The sequence below is a fragment of the Phascolarctos cinereus genome, unplaced genomic scaffold, assembly GCF_003287225.1.
Source record: "Phascolarctos cinereus isolate Bilbo 61053 unplaced genomic scaffold, phaCin_HiC Scaffold_726;HRSCAF=1367, whole genome shotgun sequence".
NCBI lineage: Eukaryota > Metazoa > Chordata > Mammalia > Diprotodontia > Phascolarctidae > Phascolarctos > Phascolarctos cinereus.
This window is the reverse complement of record NW_027556098.1, coordinates 11,845,264-11,868,723: the sequence shown is the minus strand read 5'-3', so window position 1 is coordinate 11,868,723 and position 23,460 is coordinate 11,845,264. Positions and strand designations below refer to the sequence as shown.

The 23,460-nt window shown below is 40.0% G+C and overlaps 2 long non-coding RNA genes across 2 annotated transcripts in view; one reads left to right on the top strand and one right to left on the bottom strand.

Moving 5' to 3' along the window:
- LOC110221537 (uncharacterized) overlaps nt 1-11,076 on the bottom strand; it is a 30,681-nt gene extending 19,605 nt beyond the window's left edge. The window contains exons 1-2 of the long non-coding RNA XR_002328164.2: nt 10,879-11,076; nt 3,241-3,328 (exon numbers count right to left, since the gene is read on the bottom strand). This is a non-coding gene — a long non-coding RNA (uncharacterized LOC110221537). The remainder of the gene's footprint in view (nt 1-3,240; nt 3,329-10,878) is intronic.
- Nucleotides 11,077-11,210: 134 nt separating this feature from the next.
- Nucleotides 11,211-23,460, top strand: part of LOC144458227 (uncharacterized) — a 63,129-nt gene continuing 50,879 nt past the window's right edge. Inside the window, exons 1-2 of the long non-coding RNA XR_013487815.1 lie at nt 11,211-11,538; nt 22,787-22,885. This is a non-coding gene — a long non-coding RNA (uncharacterized LOC144458227). The remainder of the gene's footprint in view (nt 11,539-22,786; nt 22,886-23,460) is intronic.

The window sequence follows — 23,460 nt, the reverse complement described above, 5'->3', positions numbered from 1 at the left end:
GAGCTAGTGCTCCTCTCTGCCCACAGGCACAGTCAGAATTGTGTAGGACAATGCAACAGGGTCCTTTCACTCAGTGCCAACTCGAGATCCCCTGTAATCTCTTTCCGACCAGTCGCCTGGCCTCCTTATTGCCTCTGACTGAGAGCTCCCAAAGCTGTTGCTTTCCCACCTGCTCTAAGGCTCACTGCTGGTGCTGCCAAGTGAATGCACTTTGGGCCAGCCCTGATCCCAGTGTCACAGATCTCTCCTGCCTATCTTCTAGGTTATTTAGACTAGAAAAATGCATCACTCCCATTATTTATTGGCTCTGCCACTCCAGAATTTGATTTGACACATTATTTTAAAGTTGTTTGGAAGACAACATTGGGAGGATTCAGATAGATTCCTGTTTCTATTCTGCCATCTTGGCTTTGCCTCCCTTTGGCTTTCTATTCACAATAATTGATAAGCAATCAATTTCTGTTGGTATTATTTTTCTTTTGGCAAAAACATAGCACTGCATCAGAGAAAAGAACTCCCATCACGTGACCTTCTTGCACTAATTCATCCCCTCAACAGCTCTTTAGAAAAATCTATTGCCTGACACTTCTTAGTGTTCTAAATGATTTGGCAATTGCCAGTTGATCTCCTTATCTCTGCAGATAAACCTGAGTTTTCCTTTGACATCAAGATAAACCTATCAAATCAAGGAGTAATAAGTGAGGAAATTATTATTCAAGAAGATGCAGGTAATCATTATGCACAGTGAGCTTGTACTTTATCCTATTTCTTCATTACAATTAGCTATAAATATAGTAATATTAAGAATTGAGTGGATGCTGCTGCAAACAGAACAACAGTATAGAACATCCCTGTCATTCCATTTTAAAGGTCTGAAATAATGGACATTTCTTTATATATTAATCAGTTACAAGACCTTGACTACTGTCATTCACTCCCCCCTCCTTTCCCCAAATTAGTGATTGGCCCTTATTCTTCACTGGAGTTAGTCACATAATTTATTGAGGTTTCAGTTTGGTTAAACTTTGGTTAAAACAAAGTCTTCAGATCAGATGTTTTTCTCTGACAATGTTTGCAGCTCTAAAACACTATTACTAATCTATTTCTTAAAAAAAAACCTTATTCCATCATATGACAATTACACTTGACACAAATGACAAACATTATATTTCATGTTTGTGTTTTTTTTTAACACAAAGCAATACTTCATGGGCTATTGTTCCATTTTCAACTTCTTTGAATTTCTAAAAATCCCAATTAGTTTTGTTGAAATCCACAAATTAATATTTTATACTTTCACATATCAAAACCACCTCCAAATATAGGCTAAATGAACTTACTGGTTCTGAAAGGTAAAATATATTGAAAGGAGGTAGACTGATTTCTGACAATCAAATGGATTAATATTCCAAGGGCCTTACTAATGTGGAGAGTTTTGTGGCATAGGTGGGTTTTTTCTCCCCAAAATCACATATTTACACTTTTGATTAATTTATAATGAGGATTTGTATTTAATAGCGTTTACTTCTTACTCAGGAGAGGGCTTTGTGTTTAAAATAGCACAAAGTAGCAAAGAAACATCTAGTGACAGTGGTGGTAAGGTTTTTCACAATATTTTTACATCTGGTGATTTCATCATACATGCAGTCATTGGAGAAATGTTGAGATTCAACTCTGTCAGTCAAACAGTAGACTGGCAGCTAATCTAGTAAACTTTTCAGAATGAAATACTTTGAGAAATTCCTCTTGTAAATTAATAATACTTTGCTATACTTAGATTCTGACTTAGGAATATTCAACAGGACCAATCCATTCATTGGAATAATCAATGGGCCACCTTTGTTCCATACCAGTAGAACCTTTCCCTCCAGTTCCAACCAGAGCTGCTGCAACAGTCTTTTCCTACACACTCCGACTACATCACCAAATCTTCAATCACCAAACCTACCCACAACAGAGTTCCCATTTTCACCCTTCCTTTTTCATAGAGACTTGGTGCCTAGTGACACACTGGGTGTTCCTGTGAAGCTACAATATGGATCGAGGAGACTTTCATGGATTACTCAGAGAAACTTATTTATAACATTACTCGGGTAGAATTTTAGCTATTTGAGGGTAAAGGCTATACCTTCTTCACCTTTACTTATTTAGCACCCCTGGGGGTAGAGTTGGTGTTTTCTATATGTTAACTAAATTAATGTTCATTCAATGTGGAAATACCTGATTTACAAACAGACTCTACTGTTTAAGATTTTGGCACCTTTTTACTTTGGGGATTTTCAACTAACATGAGTGGATGGAATATTCTTTTGTAGGTGGGTAGGGGTTATAAAAATCTGTGTCTGCATCAGTGTAAGGAGCTGACAGTTGGCAGCTTCTCCACTGATATCTGATTGGCAACACATCAGAAACCTGGGACCTTAGAGAACTGTCTGACATTTTTACTATCCCTTAAAATGTTTTTTGTGTACCAATTTTTGAGCTTTCTGTATTTATGGTTTACACATAAATGTCACACCTTTAGATGAAGAGTACATGGAGCCAAGTGGCAGGAAACCATATACAGAAGAAGAAGAAGCCACATACCTTCTAGGATGGTGAGCTTCCACTTTTGCCTAAAATTTATTAGAATTAGCTTTGTAATGAGGACTGAGATACTCTGAATAGGTCCTTTTAGAAAGTGGACAAAGTTCTAATGAAAAAATAATCTCCAGCAAAACATATATTTTAAGTAATCTTTCCAAGTGACATTAAAACAAGTAGCATTTAAAATTTGAATGGCTACTGCTACAAAGATGGCAGTGAAATATATCATCTGCACATTACTTTTATTAAAAGGCTTACTATTTTCGGCATTTATTTATGTATTGACACTATCAGTCACTCCTTAGAACATGATTGTTCAGTGTACAATTGTTTCCATAGTCTGTTATGTCTCTTGAGAATGTATGAAAGCCATGGCTCTAGTAACTGGGTTACAGTGTCACCTGGTAAGAAAGGCTTAAGAGACTATTAGGGTTTAATTCTGCTCCTGACTCAACAGGCAGTTTAAGAATGAATTTAAAGACAAAGAGACAATACAAAGTCTAACAGCATGGTGTTGCTATCAAACACCACTAACTTATACATTAGGGAAAGAGACATTTATGAAATTCAAAATATTGAATGATATTCATATGTTTAAGTCTATATGGACTCACAAGTCACCATATTCAACAAAAATACTCAAATTTTATTTACTATAATATGTCCATATTCAAGAAGTACTTCTGTGTTTCTTCAAAGAAAGTAAACCTCTCTCTGAGTTTGCTTTCTTTCAGTTGAAAAACTGAGAAAAGGAATATATAAATATATACATTAAGCACTATGTTAGAAGGAAAGCTTCATTTTCTTATTCCTATATTTGAGATGGAATTGATCATGGTTCATTTAACTTGCCCTCAAGGAACCATTTCTCAATTGTCCTCCTTCTATTCCTTTTATTTCTTTTCTTACCCCACTGAAGTTGATGACTCCATGAACCTACAATGGATTCCATGCTTATAAGATACTGATTTCAGCACAAGGCACTCTTTAAATGCTAGAGAATTATCCTACACTGTTCCATCCCTGAACATATGCTTAGAGTCTATTTGAAGTTTGAGGTTGTTTCTCACCATAATGACAATTTTTTAATGGGATAAATTAATGTCATTGAGTCATGCTAGCATTACTATGTTCCAAGCATGGTCTATGGGAGTAAAATACAGGTTCCAACCAAGATTCCTCAAAAGGGAAGGACTTGACAGACATGGAAAGGCAACAAGGATAAGATTCAGTCACCTGTCCAAAGAAAATAAAGGATACGGATTGTAATGGGAAGTGTGATTACACTGATAAAAAAAACTCCCAAGAGGAAGAAACTCCCTCTATTAGGCTTCTTCTCCTCCAATTTTAGGGTTAGATTCGAAGCATTCCGAGAGTTCTCATGGTACTTTGTATGTTCAAGCAGCAACAGATACAGTAGAGGTGGGAATCCATTCTAGCCCTCCTGACTCAGAGGGGCAGCCTTTCTACTCCCTGGGAATTTGGAATGAATCACTTAACTGCTAAAGCCTGCAGTTTCTTCATGAGTACAGTGAGGCTGTCAGACTGGATGACCACTTTCTTTATGACCTCTCTTCCAGCTCTAGCATATTCTTCCCATTTTGTCTATATCCAGAATTCTAAAGCTCTTGTCACTCTATGAGAGTGGGACCTGAACCTGACAGGGCAAACAACCCTTTGCATTGGTTTCCATGCTTTTTTATGGTAAGTAGTATTTTGTGGGCTTTCTCTACATGGTATATTAGAATTTTTAAAATCCCAATTAATTTTCTCAATATTTACAAACTCAGGTAATATTTCAAAGAATAAGAGACACCTACAGAGGGAAGTTGGACAAATGATATAGAGACTCAGAAAATTAAAATTATTTTTAGAGTCATATGAATAGACTTTCCCTCGATCAACTGGATTCATCTTCTAATCTCCTTAGCAATAGAAAGTGGTTATGAAGATCTTTTGAGAAATTATATATTCATACATTTGACATTTTAAAATAAGGAATTACATTTAAAAGTGTTTACTTCTTGTTCAAGGTTGGTTCCTGTGTGCAAGGTCATCTAAAACAGAGAAGAAAGTTCTAGTGACAGTGATAGTGAGTTTCTCTGATGATTTTATCATATAGTATAACAGCCTAATCTAGCAAAATTTTTTAAGAAATACATACATGGAAGAATTCCACTCTAAATGAACATCCCATAACTATATTTAGTCATTGACTTAGGAACATTTCAAAAGAACTATTCACTCATAGGAACATTGAGTGGCCACTTTGTCCCATGCCAATAAAGCCCTTCCCTCAAGTTCTCATAAGACTTAGTACAATCTTTTTCTGCTCAAAAACAAGTTCAGTTGTTTTAGTGGTGTCTGACTGTCGTGACCCCATTTGGGGTTTTCTGGGCAGAAAAAGTGGAGTGGTTTTGCCATTCCTTCTACTGCTCAGTTTACTAATGAGGAACTAAGGCAGACAGGGTTAAGTGACTTGTCCGGGGTCACACAACTACTAAGTGTTTGGAGATAGATTTGAATTCACAAAGATGAGTCTCCCTGACTTCAGAGCCAGCACATTATCCACCTAGATGCATTCTACATACCCCCATCCCACCATCTAACCCCTAGTGACCAAGAGTATCAGCAGTAAAGCTCCCATTTTCACCTTTTCTTTTTCACAGTAACTTGGTATGCAATGATATAAACTGAATATTCCTCTTCAGCTGAAATATGGAATGAATATGCTTTTGTGTGGGCAGCTAAGTGGCACAATGGATAGAGTGCTATGCCTAGAGTTAGGAAGATTCATGGATCCCATGCTTATAAGGTACTAGAGATCTTTTTATGCAAAAGACATGCTTTTACAAGACAGAGAATACTTTAAACAAAGGTTTTCTTCTTTTTCATGGCTTTTCCCTTCTATTCTGATTCTTCTTTCACCACATGACCGAAGTGGAAATATGTTTAACACGACTGCACACGTATTACCTATATCAGATTGCTCCCTGTCTTGGGTGGGGGGCAGAGAGTAAGGTGTAAGAAGACTAGAAAAGTAGGAAAGGATGATGTTATGAAAGGCCAACCAACTGAATGCTACAATAGTCTAGGCAAAAGGAAATGAGGACCTACAAGAGAATGGCAACAGTATCAGAGCAGAGGGCATATTCAAGAGAACAGTGTGAAGGGGAAATTGAAAGAATTTGGTAACAGAATGGATCTTGAGAGGTAAGAGATGGTGAACAGTCAAGAACACCACCTAGGTTGTGTGTCTGGGGGGACTAGGAGGATAAGTGTTGCCCTTAATAGCAATAGAAATAATAGAATATGGCAGTGTGGAGGAGAATAATAATGAGTTCAGTTTTGCAAATGTTGAGTTGAAGATGTCCTCAGGATATCAGATGCAAGACTGGAAGTCATCAGAAGTTAGTATTAGACAAGTAGATTTGAAAATCATTAGCACAGAGAGAACTGAATCCATGGCAACTCATGAGCTCACTAAGCAAAATGGTATACAGGGAGAAGGCGGCTCAAAACAGCGCCCTATGCATTGTGGGACACCCAAGGTAGGCAGACGCGACCTGGATGATGAATCCCAGGAGACTGGGAAGGGAGTGATCAGATAAGCAGGAGCATAACCTGGAGGGAAAGAAAATTTAGAGAGAACAGACTGTCAAAGAGAAGACAGATATCCACAGTGTCAAAGGCTGCTGAAGAAAGGTTAAAAAGGATGAGGAATGAGAAAATTTAATTTGACAATGAAGATTTCTTTAGAGAGCAGTTTCAGTTAAATGTTGAGGTCATAAGTTAGATACAGACAGTAAAGAAAGTGAGAGGAGAAATGGGGACAACTACTGTAGGTAGCCTTCTCAAGAAGCTGTTACAAAAGTCAGGATAGATATGGGACTAGTTAGAGGGATGCAAGGATCAAGTGAGTACATGCACATGTTTGTAGGAAGAGAGAGACTGAAGATAAGTGAGAGGGGGCATGATAGAAGGGCAAAACTTGCTGGCGGAGATGGGATGGACTGAAATCATTTCTGCAGGTAGAAAGGTTTGCTTTGTCAAGAAGGATGGCCACATTCTGCATGTGAGGCAGGTGAAGATGGAGTTAGCGGCAGAAGGCATTTGAGTGTTATTAAATGAGGAGGAAGGAGAACAGGGAGCCTCAGTGAACAACCTCTCATTTTTTCAGTAAAATAGGAAGCAACATTCTCAAATGTGTGGGAAGGGCCGTGGGAGGTATGAGGTGAGATGAAAAGTTTGGAAGAGGTATTGCCAGTGGTAATGAAGGTCCAGTTTAGGTCATGTAGCATAAAAACAGAGCATGGGAAATCTGACTGACCAGTCAGAACACATGAGTGATTTTTCTCCAGCTTTATACAGCAGAGTATATGTAGAAGACAAGGCTCAGGCTTTGAAGGGTGCAATCAGAGAGGATAAAATAAAGGGACAAAGGATTTTACAAGAGGACACAGGAGACCTGGACTGGCTGACCAAGGTCTCAAGAAAGGGAAAGGAAGGGAGTGGCTAGTGAAGGACTGGGTGGCCTCAGAGACAAGTCTGAGGGGTTGAAGGACTGAAGGTCACAGTATGGATGAAAAGCAAGATTTAGTATTAGAAGGCAGAAGAGATAGAGGAAGAAAGCCTATTGACTGATCAGAGAAGGGAATCTCAAGAGTTCATGAACTCTTAATATGGAAGTGGTACATTTGTTGATGATGACTAGATCAAGGGTGATCTTTGTGTGTGGCTGAGGCGGGGTAAAGAAGTAGGTCACAGAAAACAACTAAGTTGAGAAGTGGGAGGTTAGGGTATTTGAGGGAGCATGCTGAAAGTCCCCTAGTAGGACAGGAGGAGTTTGCAAGGAGAAAGACTGTGAGCCAGATACTAAACTTACTGAGGACAGAAAGGAAGTGTCCTGTCAATCAGCAGACAATAGCTACTAGAATTTTGATTGGCTGGCAGATACGGATTGAGTGAAGCTCAAAGCCAGGCAGGTTACTGAATCATAGTGGTGGAGAGAGAACCTGGAAAAGAGGAACATGGAGTTTTCCCTCAACTTGCACCAGGAGTCGAGTCAGGTGTGGATAGGGGGCAGAGTAAAAGTAGAGTCAGTGATAGAAAGGGTGGCCAGGAAAGCTGTGCCTTTAGCAGGGATCCAGGGCTCAGTGAGATCCAGAAAATGGACGGAGTGGGAAAAGAAAAGATCTAAGATGAAATCAAATTTGTTACCTATGGAACTCCAGAGAGCACAAAGGAAAGGATGATTAGCTTTAGAATGGGACACTGTGGGGTTGGGGGTAAGGAAGGGAGTGTTGAGTTGAGACAGATGGGAATCAGAGGCCAAGCAAGGTGATAGAGAACAAGCTTTCAATACTGATAGCTATGAGAGTTCAGGATCACTCTAATATGGATAATATGACCAGTGGGCATTGGTTAATCATTACATGAACATTTTCAAGAGATTTCTCATTGTCCATAGTTTTATGACCTCAGGATAGTCCTTCAGAGCCTTAGGCAGTTGAGGTGAGGGACAAGATTTTGAAGCAGAAATGATGATACTCTCATTCCTCCAAGTCAGAAGACCAGACTGGAAATTTGAAGTAATAGCACCCTCTCCTTTCACCTCAAGGGTGGGAGACTATTATGATGAAACAGTACTTCTCCTCACAAAGGAGGCTGGAGACCAGGCTAGCTCATTCATCACTCAATTGTAAGTCTGTTTAAAACGTGGATTTTGAGCAAGAAAACTACAGATTAACTCATATGGTGGTTTGACACACCTGGAACAATTACCAAAAATGCAAGTGACAGATAGCAGTGTAAACAAGAAGTCATCTGAATAATGATAGTGAATGGCACGATTCAAACAAGCCAGTCTTCTGGGCAAAGTTCAAAGCTCCTTCTCTACTCACAGGTCCTCAGCTTTTTAAAATGAAAAATAAAAATCTTTTGTAACTTTGAAAATAACTTAGTGTTCTGAATTGTTCTAAGTCAAAAGTATGGTCTACAGCACAGGATTTCATCAAGACAATATCAAGTCAGGGCTAAGCTTAGTTAAACTGAAGCCATCATGTGGATACCTCCCCAAGATCTAGCAGGCTCCTCTGTATCTACGAAGAAAGTGGGATGTTGAAATGCTATCCCATCTCTTTCAAGATACCAGAATTTGAGATTTTCCCTACAAAAGATAGTAATGTTTATAACTTTTTCTATTTCTAAAAAATCACAGAAGTGAAAATTGGAACAGTCTGCCCAGACAAATGCCTCGTTAGTACATGTTGAAAAATCCCAGGACAAATTTCACTGAATTCCTTCATAGAAAGTCTAATGACTTCAGCCTTATGGTTTCATTGCCAAGAATTCATGTTTTATTTCTGCATATATCAGCCTATTGTGACTCTCTTAGATAGCAACAGAGCAAGGGTCTCTGCTGAGAAATTCTCAATGAAATATACATTCTTAGACTCAATTTATAAACAGTTAAGAAGGGTGGCTTCTGAAGACCCGTAAAGATAAGGCTTGATGAAACCATGATCTAAATGGCATTTCTTAGCAATCAGACCTTACACCCTAGTGAGACTGAAAAAAAGTACTATTTAAAAAATAGTACTACATCCCTAGAAATATTCATCTCTTTTGACAGGACACAGAATACTAACAGGGCTGAGATCATCCTTATTTCCCCTATTTCATGACTACAAAAGTCAATCAAATACAAATCTTTCATCCTAAATTGAATTTAACATGACTTTACTTGCTTAGCATTTCCCTTTGTGATCATGCGTTTACTACAACTTTGTAATTAACTTTCTGAAGGAAGAGCTACTATACACCAGCTGAAATAGGAACAAACCAAAGAGACATATTTTCCCAATTTAGTGATTTTTAAAGGTATGCAAAATGCTTTCCAAAGAGAACTGGGAATCAGTCTTCCATTAGACAATGGGATACTAAAAATACCAGGGTTTGGGATGGGAATGTACTCTTGGATTTCTCCTGTTCGGGCCTTTTGGAGATTTCACAGCTCACTTGCCCATTTTTTTCCATCCCTGTCCTTCCTTGCTCAGCATCTTCATCTCTGCCCTCATTCTCTGGTTCTTCCTTTCTCTTCTTCATACTGCCTCTCCGCACTCCTTTCTCCAACTGGCATCTCCCTGCCCTGGGAAGCATTTTTTTTTTGCTCTCTCTTTTTTACCCTCAGAATTTGTCCCCAAATCCATAACTGTCCTCTGGCTCCCAGGAGCAATCTCACACATGGACGGAGGAGATGGTTCCAAATTAATAGCTGATGGCAAAATTAGGACAAGGACACATAGACTTACTCTATAGACTAAATTCTACAGTGAAAAAAAAGTTATGACTCTAGACACATTTTAGGCATGTGTATTCAGGGAGGACTAGCATCTCGCATGTGAGGACTTACTAGCCCTCTTCAGGGCTGCCAATCTGCCTTTGGTGTCTACTTTTCACCCAGCTCTTCCCTATGGTTACAAGAAGCTGTGGTTTCAACAAGCATGCACAGCAGCCACATCCTGGTAAAACCACCTGAACAGATGGGCTGACTCACTTAGAGAGTAACCTACAAGCCAGAAAATCTATCACAGTGAGTCAAAAGGATGTCTATCCCAAGCATCTGAAGACATTCCCCAGTGGAATGGGTGCATGAAAACAATTTGTTCCAACAGCCACAAAAGCAGCTAAAGTGGGCACTTAGAACTTGGCCAGACCCAAGACACCACTGCAACCCAGGCCATCGTCACTCTTGACTTTTGTCTTGCCACTGGACTTAGCTGACTCTGGAAGAGAGAGTGAGACTACTTTGTACAACTCTCTCTCGTTGAAATCCAATTCATGCACAAGTCAACGCATTGCCCAGTGATGTCACTGGTCTCTGCAAAAGGAAAGATGTGTGTGTGGAAAAATAGGTGTGTGGAACTTGGGTCACCACGCCATCTTATGCCAGGCATTGGGAAATACCAGTGACCCTGGATTTTCTGCCATCCTAAGTGGCCAATTAAAGTAGCCAAAGCCTTGTTCCTGGCTCCCACTTGTCCTCAGGCCCATCTACGTCCAGGACCCAACAACCCCCCCCCCCACCCCCAGGTGACCCTACTTGGGCCTGTCCTCCCCCACGTGCCTCATGCACCCCCAAACCTCCCCACACCTGGCTGGCTTGGTCCCCCATCCCTTCCTAACCCCCCAAGTGTTTTTGGGGTCAGGGGTAGGGGCACGGGGGGGGGGGGCGTGGGGAGGCCTGACACACACAGCTCCCTCAGCCCCCTGGATGCCCCTTCTCCTCACCGAGGCCCAGGCTGTGAACCTCGAGCTGCCCTTGATCTCCGGGCAGGGGAACCTGCTGTGGTTCCAGGGCAGAGCCCATGGGGAGCCAGCCCCGGCCTGTGCCCTCCGCCTGGCCTCAAAGTGTGTCTGAGAGTGGGCGGCCGTTGGGGGCCAACTGACTGGGAGGATGGGGAAGGGGACAAGTTCTAGCACGTTATTATCACGTGGCTGCCGGGGGCGGGGCGTCCTGGCCGCGGGCCAATGAGCGGGATGGCTTCCTGATAGGCGGGGCGGGCTGAAGTGTGAATAAGGGCGCCTTGCTCACCTGCCGCTGCAGCGCTCAAGCACCGCGTGCCCAAAGGGCGGGCCTCGTTCTCGTGGCTTGAGGCACGCGTGACCTTGATTAGCGCTGAAGGCCAAAGACTACACGTGCGGGCGAGAGGAGCTGCCCACGTCAGAGCCCCGCTCCCTCCCTTCCTTTGCTGGGGCCTTTTCTCGGCTGCAGGCGCGTCAAGAATGAAGGGTGCCCCACGCCTCCCCCACTCTCAACCTCACCCCAGCCCCCCCCCATGCTTTTTTCCCATCATTCGGACCGCAGGTGCTGGGCCCGAGCTGGGGCTTCCTGAACCCACCTGGAGCCCCTGGAGACGCAGACCCAGCGTTGGTGCTTCCCCCCCCCAGGTAGGATAACTTGCACAATTGCAGGATGTTGGGGTAGGAAGAACCGTGACTAACTGTCCTGTCTCAGGGCCATTGAATGGACTCTGTTCTTTGGCCTCCTGTGACCTTTCACACCCGGCCCTCGTAACCTCTGCAAAGGACCCCCCCAATCTTCCCCTCAGAGGCCAAACTCTGCCCCACTTTTTTTATTTAAGTAGAATGTATCAAGGGTGAATATATTCTGGGGTGGGGCTGGATAAATGTTCCTCCTCTTAAGAAACTCCATGATTTTTAAGATATAGATAGATAGATAGAGATATACACATATGTATACGTACTTTAATAGGGTAAAAGCAATTACTTTTTGACCCCTTTTATACCACCGTACAGTCACAGTTTTTCTTGCCAAGACTATGATAAGTTCAGTCATTTTTTTTCTTTCAAGATCTTGCTAGTAATATTTGTTGTAACCAGTAAAATTACGACTGAACTTCATTTTGGAGTAACTTATTTTTTTGGACTTCTAGGTGGTGAAGTGAATAGAATAAGTGGCTTGGAGTCAGAAAGACCCAAGTTCAAATCTGTCCTCAGACATCACACAGACATAGCTGTGTAATCCTGAGCAAGTCACTTAACCCTGTTTGCCTCAATTTCCTCATCTGTAAAATGATCTGAAGAAGGAATTGACAAACCACCTTAGTACCTTTGCAAAAAAAAAATTCAAATGGGGTCACAAAGAGTCAGCCATTACTGAAACAACTCAACAAGAAAAAAATATGTAATATGGCTATTTTGCACAGAGATGTAGATATACATTATATGCAAATACAAATAAATACTACATATAAATAGATAGATTATATATAATATACATGTGTGCAACACAAGTCGATAGTGAAATGAAAATCTGTTTTCTTTTTTCAAATTAGTTTTTTTTTTAATTATCTAGCATTTATTATAATTTTCTCCCACTTCCCCTACTCCTGTCCCCCTAACATTGGGGGAAAAAGACACTTGCAACAACATGCATAGTCCAGCAAGATAAATTCCAGTATTGAATGTGGGCAACATTCTCAGATCAATTGACTTTCACTGGACAATGCATAGAGAAATGATTTGAAAGATATAAAATATTGCATCTGTCCTACTAACAAGTACACATCAGACAACACTGAGATGCTTTTTAAGGATGGTGCCAGTCAACACATTTATAAATGACTTTGCTGACATCATAGAAAGTATGCCCATCAAACTTGGGGATGAAGTAATGCTAAGACAAATCACTAACAGACTAGGTGGGGATCAGGAGAAAGGAGATCTTAGACTAGAACACTGGGCCTGATAGAATCAAATGAAAATAAAAAAGAATAAATGTCGAGTTTGATCCTTGTATTCAGTGTCAATATCAGAGACATGGTATATATTCCTTTGTGGCAAAGGATACCTCCCACACCTGGCTCTGGAAGTCTTTTTCCCCCTTTATGGAGTCCTCATAAAATTTGCCTTCATTCTAGCTGTCTGCTGTACTCTGAGGATTGGTAGGTTTCTAGAGTCCATCACAGTCACTTCTTTTTGCCATGAAGGGTCATGGTCCCTGAAGCTGCTGCCATACTTAGGTAGTGACTATCTTTCCACATCCAAGTGCAACTGTTTCCACTCCCCTGAGCCAGTAGTGTTCCAATGGCCACTGTTCTGCTGCAATTCAGCTTTGATCTCTGACGGTACCTTTGGATCTCCCCAGCTCACAAGGTCATTTGGAGACTTCCATTTTGGAATACTCCTTTACCTGATTAGATTAAGAAAAAAAATACAGAGAAGAGGTAGCCATGTGGTCATAATCAATATGGCAGGATGGGAAATGTGCTTCCAGCCCTTCTCTACCCCTGTGACTTGGTTCCAACTCTAAGGAGCCCTTCCTCATAACCATAAAGAAAAGCAATGAAAGTACAGGTCATTCCTTTTGTATGCCTGCTGAGCTCAGTCATTAGTTTTTCTAGCTCCACAGCTAATTAGATGACTTCATCATCACACAGTAATCTATTATACTTGTTCAGAAATAAGCTCTCACCAAATTTCCACATTGTAACTTAGACTAAAGCAGGTGGAGGTGCATTCTCCACGGACTGGTCTCCTCTAGGACAGTCCACTTTGATTATATGTAAAATAAGGAAATTATTTATCAACACAATGACCAGCCACAACTGCAGAGGAATCATGAAGTATGCTTCTCACCTCCCCAGACAGGTGAGAGATTCAAGGTGCAGAAGAAGAGATGTATGGAAATGGCCTAAGCAGAAATTTGTCTTGACTACATATGTTGGTTGCCAGAGCTTTTGTTTTTCCTTTTACTATTTCAACTAAATGTAAAACAAAGAAAGGAAATTAAAGTAAGTATCATCTCAGATACCTCTCTAAATCTAGGAATTCTTTCCACCTTTTAGTGCAATATAATCTTTCTATCAAATCCAAGATTTTTTGGTTTTGTTAAATTTAATGGCAGCTTTGAAGAAGAAAAAGACATTCTATGTGGATCAAAGCATACTATTTGCTCTTTTTTTCTTCTGTTTTGTTTCTTCTTTCTTGTGTTTCCTCTGTTGGTTCCAATTCTTCTTTACAACATGACTAATGTGAAAATGTTTAATAGGAATATATATGTAGAGTCTATATCAGATTGCACACTGTCTTGGGAGGGGAAAGGGAAGGAGAGAAAATTTAAAACTCAAAAGCTTATGGAAGTGATTGTTGAAAACTAAAAATAAATTAAAAAAAAAAGAAAAAGACATTACATTCTAATGGGAGAGGAGAGGGGATAAGGCAATAGTGGCTTAGCATCCTTACTGCTTGCCTTTTGTGTTTCTTCCATTATTGTCATCTGTCTTCTATTGCTGTTTCTCTTCCATCTTTGCTTCTCTAAAACTGAGGGAGCATGGAATAGTGGCTAGTGTTCTAGGCTCAAAGTTAGGAAGACCTGAGTTCAAGTGTCTCTTCTGACACCAGTTGTGTAACCCTGTGTAAGTGACTTAATTTTTGTATGCCTCAGACTAGTCATCTTTTGGGCTTCTTGGGCTGAGCTTCTCCAGAAAAGGAAATCACAGATGTTTTGTGCAGTTTCTCAAATAAATAATAATAGGTTGTTAGAGACTTCTTGCTACTGTCCTTTGAAGAAAACACAAAAACATTTCTTTAATCATCTGCATTTGCTTTTCCAAATCACCATTGACATGCCTTACTATTATTGAAGTTACTTCTTAGATATATATCAGTCCCTGAAGTTCATAACCATAGCATTATTCTGCAGCTCCCCCTCTTCCTCACCCTATGTGGTGAGGGCAATGTCCAAACCTCCTTCCCCCATGAAGATTGAGCTAGTTTTTCCTTGAAAAGCAATAAAATGGGGCAGCTAGGTGGTACAGTGGATAAAGCACCAGCCCAGGACTCAGGTGGACCTGAGTTCAAATATGACCTCAGACACAACATTCACTAGCTGTGTGACCCTGGGCAAGTCACAGCCTCGCTAAAAAAAAAAAAGCCATGCCTGTTCCTAGGTCTTGTTTGGCTCAAAGAGCTAGGGCTCAACCTGGCCTTGGTACCTACTGGACACATGGACTTGGCTTCCTGGATACCAAAGGGCATAAATAAGTACATTCCAATCATGTTGGGACCTTTCCTGTATGGTGGTTGTTGTTCAATCACTTGTCAGTCATGTCCAACTTTTTTTGACCCCATTTGGGGTTTTCCTGGCAAAGATTCTAAAGTGGTTTGCCACTTCCTCTCCAGCTCATTGTACAGATGAGGAAGCTGAGGCAAACAGGGTAAAGTAACTTGCCAAGATTGACAGCTAGGAAGTGTGTGAGGGCAGATTTGAATTCAGGAAGATGAGTCTTCTTGACTCCAAGCCTAGTGCTCTATCCACTGCTCCACTTAGACATCCCCAAACCCCAAGACTTTGCACACCCTGCTGTGCTGATCAAAGGAGTTTCCACATGGAGATGCATGGTGCCATCTACCCAAGCTCAAAGCTGGAGTATACATTTTCTGTGTTATAACTAAATAAACCTTAATTGATAAACCATTGAATGATTTACTAGTGACTCATTTCATTCCAACATCAAAACTGAACTAAGAGGTTGCTAGCCTAAGTCAGATCCATTCCTGAAACACCACATATCCAATCAATTGAAAGATCTGATTCCTACTTCCACAATATCTCTTGTATCTGACCAATTTCTCTTTTTTTACACAGCTCACCACTTTACTTTATAACCTCTCATTTAGAAGAATGAATCCTAATTGGTCTGTGTGCGCAAAGTCTCTCTCCACTCGAATCCATATTTTATAGTGCCAACATGATTTTCCTTATGTACAGATCTGACCATATCATTCCTCCTTACAATAAACTCCAGTGGCTCCCTATTGACTTTAGGATAAAACAGAAGCTATGTTGAGCTTTTAAAGTCATTTACAACCTGGCCCCAATCTATTTTTCTACCTCATGGTAATTGCTCCTTTTCCTCTGGATTCTGTGGCTTTCACTGTGCTTCACAAATGCTTCACTGGCTTTCACACATGACAGTTCATGTCACATCTTTCTTGGAACTGACTGTCCCCCAGAGCTAAAATGCTTTCCCTTCTTTCCTCCATGTGTCTGAACTACATGTCATTTGAGTTTCTAATGCTCACATGCTGATTCTGAGATCCACCTCAGAGATTTCCTTTCTTCATTCAAGACACAGCTCAGACTACCTTCTACATGAGGTCTTTTCTGACTCCTCCAAACTGTGAGTGCCCTCCATCCCTATCTTGTATTGATCTACTTTGCATTGATTTGTAGTTATTCTCTTGACATTTATTCTGGAAGTACTTGTGTGTGTTTTAGTCACATCTTTCACGTTAGAATGGAAACTCATTGAGAGTAGGGTTGTTTCACTCTTTGTATGGCCAGTATCTATTACAGTACCTGGCACATAGAAGGATCTTGATAAATATTTGTTCATTTGTTGATTGATTGTATGTAGTCTTTTGCAGTTTTAGTTTCTTCATTTTCTTCAAATAGATAGTTATTGTGTTCCCTCTAAATCTCTTTTCCACACTCGGTTCTTTCAACTATTCTTGTATGGTATGAACTCAATTCCTTTCACCATACTTGGTTCTTTCAACTATTTTTGAATGGTATGAACTCAGTTCTTTTCACCATCCTAGATGTCCTGTTCTGGACATTATCCAAGTTATCAGCATCTTTCCCCAAATATGGTGGCCTATTGTGAATGCAATAATCCAAATACAATCTGATGAGAGCAGCATACAAAGGAGTTTATTCCTGGTTACTGACTCTCTAAATTCAGTTTATGGTTTCTTGGCTGTCATATTGCACTGATGACTCATTGAGTTTTGAGTGTATTTGATGTTAGAACACAAGATTTAGCAGTAGGTTGCATTTATCTAGCACTTCAGGGTTTCTAAAGTTCTTTACAAATGTTAACTCATTTTTCCTTATAACAACCTTGAGAAGTAGATTTCTATATTACTTGAAGGTTTGCAAAGTACTTTAAAAATATTGTCTCATCTTTATCCTCACAATAACCCTGGAAATTAGGGTTATTGTCCCCCTTTTACGTGATCCCAATTTTACAGAAGAGCATACTGAGGCATATTGAGCTTAAGTGTTACAGAGTTACACAGCTATTAATTGTCTGAGGATAGATTTGAATTCAGGTCTTCCTTGCTCCACTTCCAACACTTTATCAGCTACAACACCTAGCTGTCAAAGCCGTTCTAGTGACTCAACTTTACTTCCCCAAAATTTAGATTTATATCCCTATTCTTAGATCCCCATACTATGTACTAGGAATACAAAACCAAAAACAAAACGGTGTCTGCCTGCCCTCAAGGAGCTTACATTTCCTTGGGAGAACACATCTGTGCACTGAGAAGTATGGATGGGATCATTTGAGGAGGGACAGAACAATAAGGACTTTGTGGAGATTAGAAGAACTTCACAAAGGAAGTGTAGTAGGATTGGAAAGGAGGAAACAGTGATAGATCAATGGTCACAGCAGACTTTTATCACTACCAGAAAGTGGTGATAAGGGCCTGACACAAAGTAGTGATTATTGTGGTTGTACAAGTAGAAAAAATGGGACAGATGTGGAAGATAGTGGAACTTTATATATCGTCTAGTCATATCATCTCACTCTATGTTGATGTTTTAGAGGTACCTGATTAGAAATCATCCAGGTAAGCAGCCATAGTTTACATGGGAGGGAACTGGGTTAAATGGCTTGCCAAGGTAGGCTACAGAAGGGCCTGGATTCAAACCTATGTGCTCTGTCCTCAAATCCAGTGGCCTCTGGATACACACACACACACATACACACACACACACACACACACACACACACACACACACCCCACACATGCATGCCACATACACATGTATATGTGTGTATGTATATATGTGTGTGTCTGTGTCTGTGTGTGTGGATATCTCCCTCCCTCTATTCAAGTTAGGCTAGTTTTTCCTTAAAAGATATTAAGCCATTTCTTGAGACTGGGTTCTCTCAGGTTAATAAAGACTCAGTCAGTTGAAATCATTTCATTGTATGGAAAATAAACCACCACACTTGGACCCTAGTGCTCCAGTCAATGATAAGTTATATGAAGTAAAAATATTACTTAAGCTAAAGTCAGGGAGGGCAACATGACCTGACCAAATACAGAGTGAAGAAATTGATGCTAGGGGGTGGTGCTGGGGAGAGGTGATACTATCATGGAAAGAAGTTATCTCAGGAAAAGAAAAATGGCAAAAGAACAGAAAAAAAACCTCTGACCTCTGGAACTCAGTTTCCTAATCTGTAAAATAAGGGAGGCAGCTGGACTGGTTGTCCTCTGAGGTCCCTTCCAGCCTTAAATCTATGAGCCTATAATCTTAATACCCAAAAATGTGGCAAAAGAAACATCAATAACTACCAGCCAACATGCCTTTCTCTTTTTTCCTTAGTAATTCAACAAAGAAGAACATGTTGATTAACAAGGAAAAACACAAAAGAGAAGTGGATATAAAACAATGTCTGCGAATTTCTGTTACAGAGTATTTGGTGAATTTTTTAAATGTCCATTAAATTTAATACTAAAACAAAACTGCTCAGCTAGTCTGTGTTCCCTTCTGAACACCAATTTCTTCACTATGTATTTATTTAGTCAGGTCAAGTTGCTCTTCCTGACTTCATCTTAAGCAATATTTTTATTTCATGTAACGTATTGACTGTAGTATTAGGGTTCATTTTTCATTGTGGTGGTTCATTTTTCATATAAGATGAAATTGGATTAGTAGAGAAACAATGGCAGACTTATTTCATTTTATATCTATTTGTCTACCCACCAGTTTCATCTTACATCCACAAAAGTTTATCTGATCTTAGGCTACTTTAAGGGAAGCATGATATGGGAGCTGATAGTTCCACTCCCTTCCCTTCTGATCACATCCACATCCACAATATTGTGTTCAGTGCTGGCTCCTCCACTTCCTTTTTTTTTTATGAATTTTTTTATTAATTTATTTTGATTTATCAACAATCACTTCCATAAGCTTTTGAGTTTTAAATTTTTCTCCCCCTTCCTCGCCATCACCCTCCCCAAGATGGCTGCAATCTATATAGGCTATACATATACATTCTTATTAAACATGTTTTCACATTAGTGATACTGTAAGAATTAGAACTAATAGGAGGAACCACCAGAAAAAGGACACAAAACACAACAGCAGAAAAAAAAATAGCAAATAGTATGCTTTGATTTGCATTCAAACTCCATAGTTCTTTCTTCAGATGTGGATAGCATTTTCTATCATGAGACTTTTGGAGATGTCTTAGATCCTTGTATTGCAGAGAGGGGTTAAGTCTATCAAAGTCAGTCATCACTCAATGTGGCTGTTACTGTGTACAGTGTTCTGGTTCTGCTCACTTCACTCAGCACCAAACCATAAAAGTCTTTCCAGGTTTATCTGAAGTGTGCCTGTTCATCATTTCTCATAGCACAATAGTATTCCATTACATTCATGTATCACATTCACAATTATCATAACTATCTGTGTCTTTCTCTTCAGGGGGGACCCTGTTGATGCTTTTCTTTCTCCTTTCTCCTTTTCCCTCCTCACTAATGTTTTGCCTTTGCTCCCTCAGTCCTACCTCCCTTCTTTTAGCCCCCTCCTTTTTCTTTCCCCTTTTCCCTCCTACTGCCTATAGGGCATGTTAGATTTCTATACCTGATTATGTTATTCCCTTCTTAAACCAAATCTGATGAGAGTAAGGTTCAAACAATGCCCATCTCCCTCCCTTCTTTCCCTCTGCTATAGTAGGTTTTTGTGCCTTTTCCTGTGTTGTAATTTACACTTGTCTGACTCCTCCTTTCCTTTTCTCTCAGTACATTTTCTTAGTTAGATCAAATTAATTCGCTTACTTGGATCCATTTAACCCACTTGATTAGATTTTTTTCATCATTACATCAAAGTCAATTTATACCCACCCCCTTTATGTATACCCCTTTCACATGGTGTAATAGCAATACAGTTCTCAAGAGTTACAGGTGTCATCTTCCCTTGTAGGGATATGAAGAGTTTGCCTGTCTTAATACTATGTCGTTACTTTCTGTATCGTTTACCTTTTTATGTCTCTCTTGAGTCTTATATTTGAAGATCAAATTTTCTGTTGAGCTCTGGTCTTTTTATCAGGAAGGTATGGAAGTCTCCTATTAAATATCCATCTCCTCCCCCAAAAGATCATGCTCATTTTTGCAGGGTAGTTGATCCTTGGTTGTAATCCAAGCTCCTTTGTCTTATGGAATATCATATTCCACGCCCTATGGTCTTTTAATGTAGAAGCTACAAGGTCCTGTGTAATTCTGACTGTGGTTCCATGATATTTAAATTGTTTCTTTCTGGCTGCTTGCAGTATTTTCTCTTTGACCTGGTAATTTTAGAATATGGCTACTATATTCCTTGGCATTTTCAATTTGGGATCTCTTTCAGGAGGTGAGCAGTGGATTCTTTCTATAGCTATTTTACCCTCTGGTTCTAGGACCTCACAGCAGTTTTCCTTTAGATTTCCTGAAAGATACTTTCCAGGCTCTTTTTTACATTGTGATTTTCAGGTAGACCAATAATTTTTAAATTGTCTCTCCTGGATCAATTTTCCAGGTCAGTTGTTTTACCAATGAGATATTTTACATTTTCACCTATTTTTTCATTCTTTTGTTTTTGTTTGACTGATTCATGTTCTCTCATACAGTCATTAGCTTCCATTTGCTCAATTCTAATTTTTAACAAATTGTTTTCTTCAATTAGATTTTGTACTCCTTCCCCATTTGGCCAATTGTATTTTTTAGGGACTTGTTTTCTTCAGTGTACTTTTTTTCCAGTTGACCAATTGTATTTTTTTTAAGGACTTGTTTTCTGCAGTTAATTTTTGTCCTTCCTTTCCCCAAGCTATTGACTCTCTCTTGCATACCTCTCATTTCTTTTCCCATTTTTTCTTCTACCTCTCTCATTTGACTTTTAAAATCCTTCTTGAGCTCTTCTAAGAAGGCTTTTTGGAATTTAGATCAGTTCATATTCCCTTTTGAGGTTCCAGATGTGGGTTTGTTGATAATGTTGTCCTCTTCAGAATTTCTGCCTTGATCTTCACTGTTCTCATAAGATCTGGTATGTTTCTTTTTGCTCATGGTATTTGCTTGTTTCTTGGCCTTTAAAGAGATTGGGCTCTCCTGGAGCAAGGAATAGTTTACCTGTCAGATCTATGGAGAATAGAAGAATTCATGATTGAACAGGAGATAGAGAACATTATGAAAAGTAAAATGAATAACTTTGATTACATTAAATTGAAAAGTTTTTGCACAAACAAAGCCAATGCAACTAAGATTAGAAGGAAGATAGAAAATTGGGAAAGAATTTTTACAACCAGTCTCTCTGATAAGAGCCTCATTTCTAAAATATATAGAGAATTAAGTCAAATCTATAAGAATACAAGTCATTCACCAATTGATAAATGGTCAAAGGATATGAACAGGCAGTTCTCAGATGAAGAAATTAAAGTCATCTATAGTCACATGAAAAAATGCTCTAAATCACTATTGATCGGAGAAATGCAAATCAAAACAACTCTGAGGTACCACATCACATGTATCAGATTGGCTAACATGACAAAACAGGAAAATGATAAATGTTGGAGAAGATGTGGGAAAATTGCAACACTAGTGCATTGTTGGTGGAATTGTGAAATGATCCAAACATTTTGGAGAGTAACTTGGAACTATGCCCAAAGGGCTATAAAAATGTGCATACCCTTTCACCCAGCAATAACACTTCTAGGGCTATATCCCAAAGACATCATACAAATGGGAAAAAAGACCCACATGTACAAAAATATTCATAGCAGCTCTTTTTGTGGTGGCAAAAAATTGGAAATTGAGAGGATGCCCATCAATTAGGGAATGGCTGAACAATTTGTGGTATATGAATGTAATGGAATACTATTGTGCTATAAGAAATGATGAACAGGTTGACTTCAGAAAAACCTGGAAAGACTTGTATGGTCTGATGATGAGTGAAGTGAGCAGAACCAAGAGAACGCTGTACACAATAACAGCTATGTTGTGCGATGACTAACAATGATAAACTTAACCCTTCCCAGCAATACAAGGATCTGAGACATCTCCAAAGGCCTCGTGATGGAAAATGCTATCCCTATCCAAATAAAGAACTATGGAAGTTGAATTATTATTATTTTTTTCTTCTGTTGAGTTTTGTTTCTCTTCCTGGTGGTTCCTCCTATTGGTTCTAATTTTTACTTACAATATCACTAATGTGAAGATATGTTTAATAGGAATGTAAATGTATAGCCTATATCAGATTGTGTGCCATCTTGGGAAGGGTGGTGGAAAGGAAGGGGGAGAAAAAATTTAAACTCAAAAGCATATGGAAGTGATTGTTGGTAAATCAAAATAAATTAAAAAAAAATTAAAAAAAAAAGAGATTGGGTTCTCCTGCCGGGGGGCAGAGGGCACTGACCCAAGCTTCTTGTGTTGGGAGCGTAGGGCCTGGTCAATGGCTTTGTGTGCTGAGGCCTCCTATGTTGGCAGTTGGAGGCTGTAGGATTGGCAGCTTACCTGGTGTTGGGCTGGAAACACCAGTACTGGAACTTTAGGGGTAGTATTGGGTAGTGTGGCTCCTGGAGATCTCCTTCTCACCCAGGCCTTTCCTTCCTTTTGCTTTCTCTAGCTCTTGGCAGAGGGAGTTTGTTTATCTGCCTGGGACCCCTTGCAACGCCGCTTCCCTTAGTTTTGCTGAGGTACCGGGACGGCCAGTTGCTGTAGAATGGTGAGTTTTCTGAGCTGGTTTTCACTGGTTCCCCCACCCTCAATGAGGCACTAGGGGTCCAGGTGTTGGTGTTTGCCTGCTCCACCACCTGGGCTTCAGGATCTCCTCCTGGTATGCTGAGGTGGGGCTTTCCACTAGCTTGCCAGGATGCCTCCCATTCTGTACTGCTCCCCTTCCCCCAGGGTAAGAGGGGCCTTTCCAGTTAATCCCTCAAGCTACCTGGGCTACTGGACTGCTACACTCCATCTTTCTTCTGGTTCAGCTGTTCCAGGGTTTTTCCTGGGGTGATATTTTCTGGGCTTTCAGGGGTTAATAAGGGAGAGTAAGAGCTGGCTCCTCCACTTTCAAAAGGGCTTTGACAAACTGGAGAGCATACAGAAAAGAGTGGCCAGAGGAGAGTGATTATGGGGGCAAGGAGCCTTAAGACCATGCCCAAAAAAGGATCAGTTTAACTTGGAGAAGAAGGAATATGGATATGAGCACTATCTTGAAATATTTGAAAGACTATAACACAAAAGAGGGTTACGCTTTTGACTCCATATTATGAAACTGGGAGCAATGGCTAGGTAATGCAA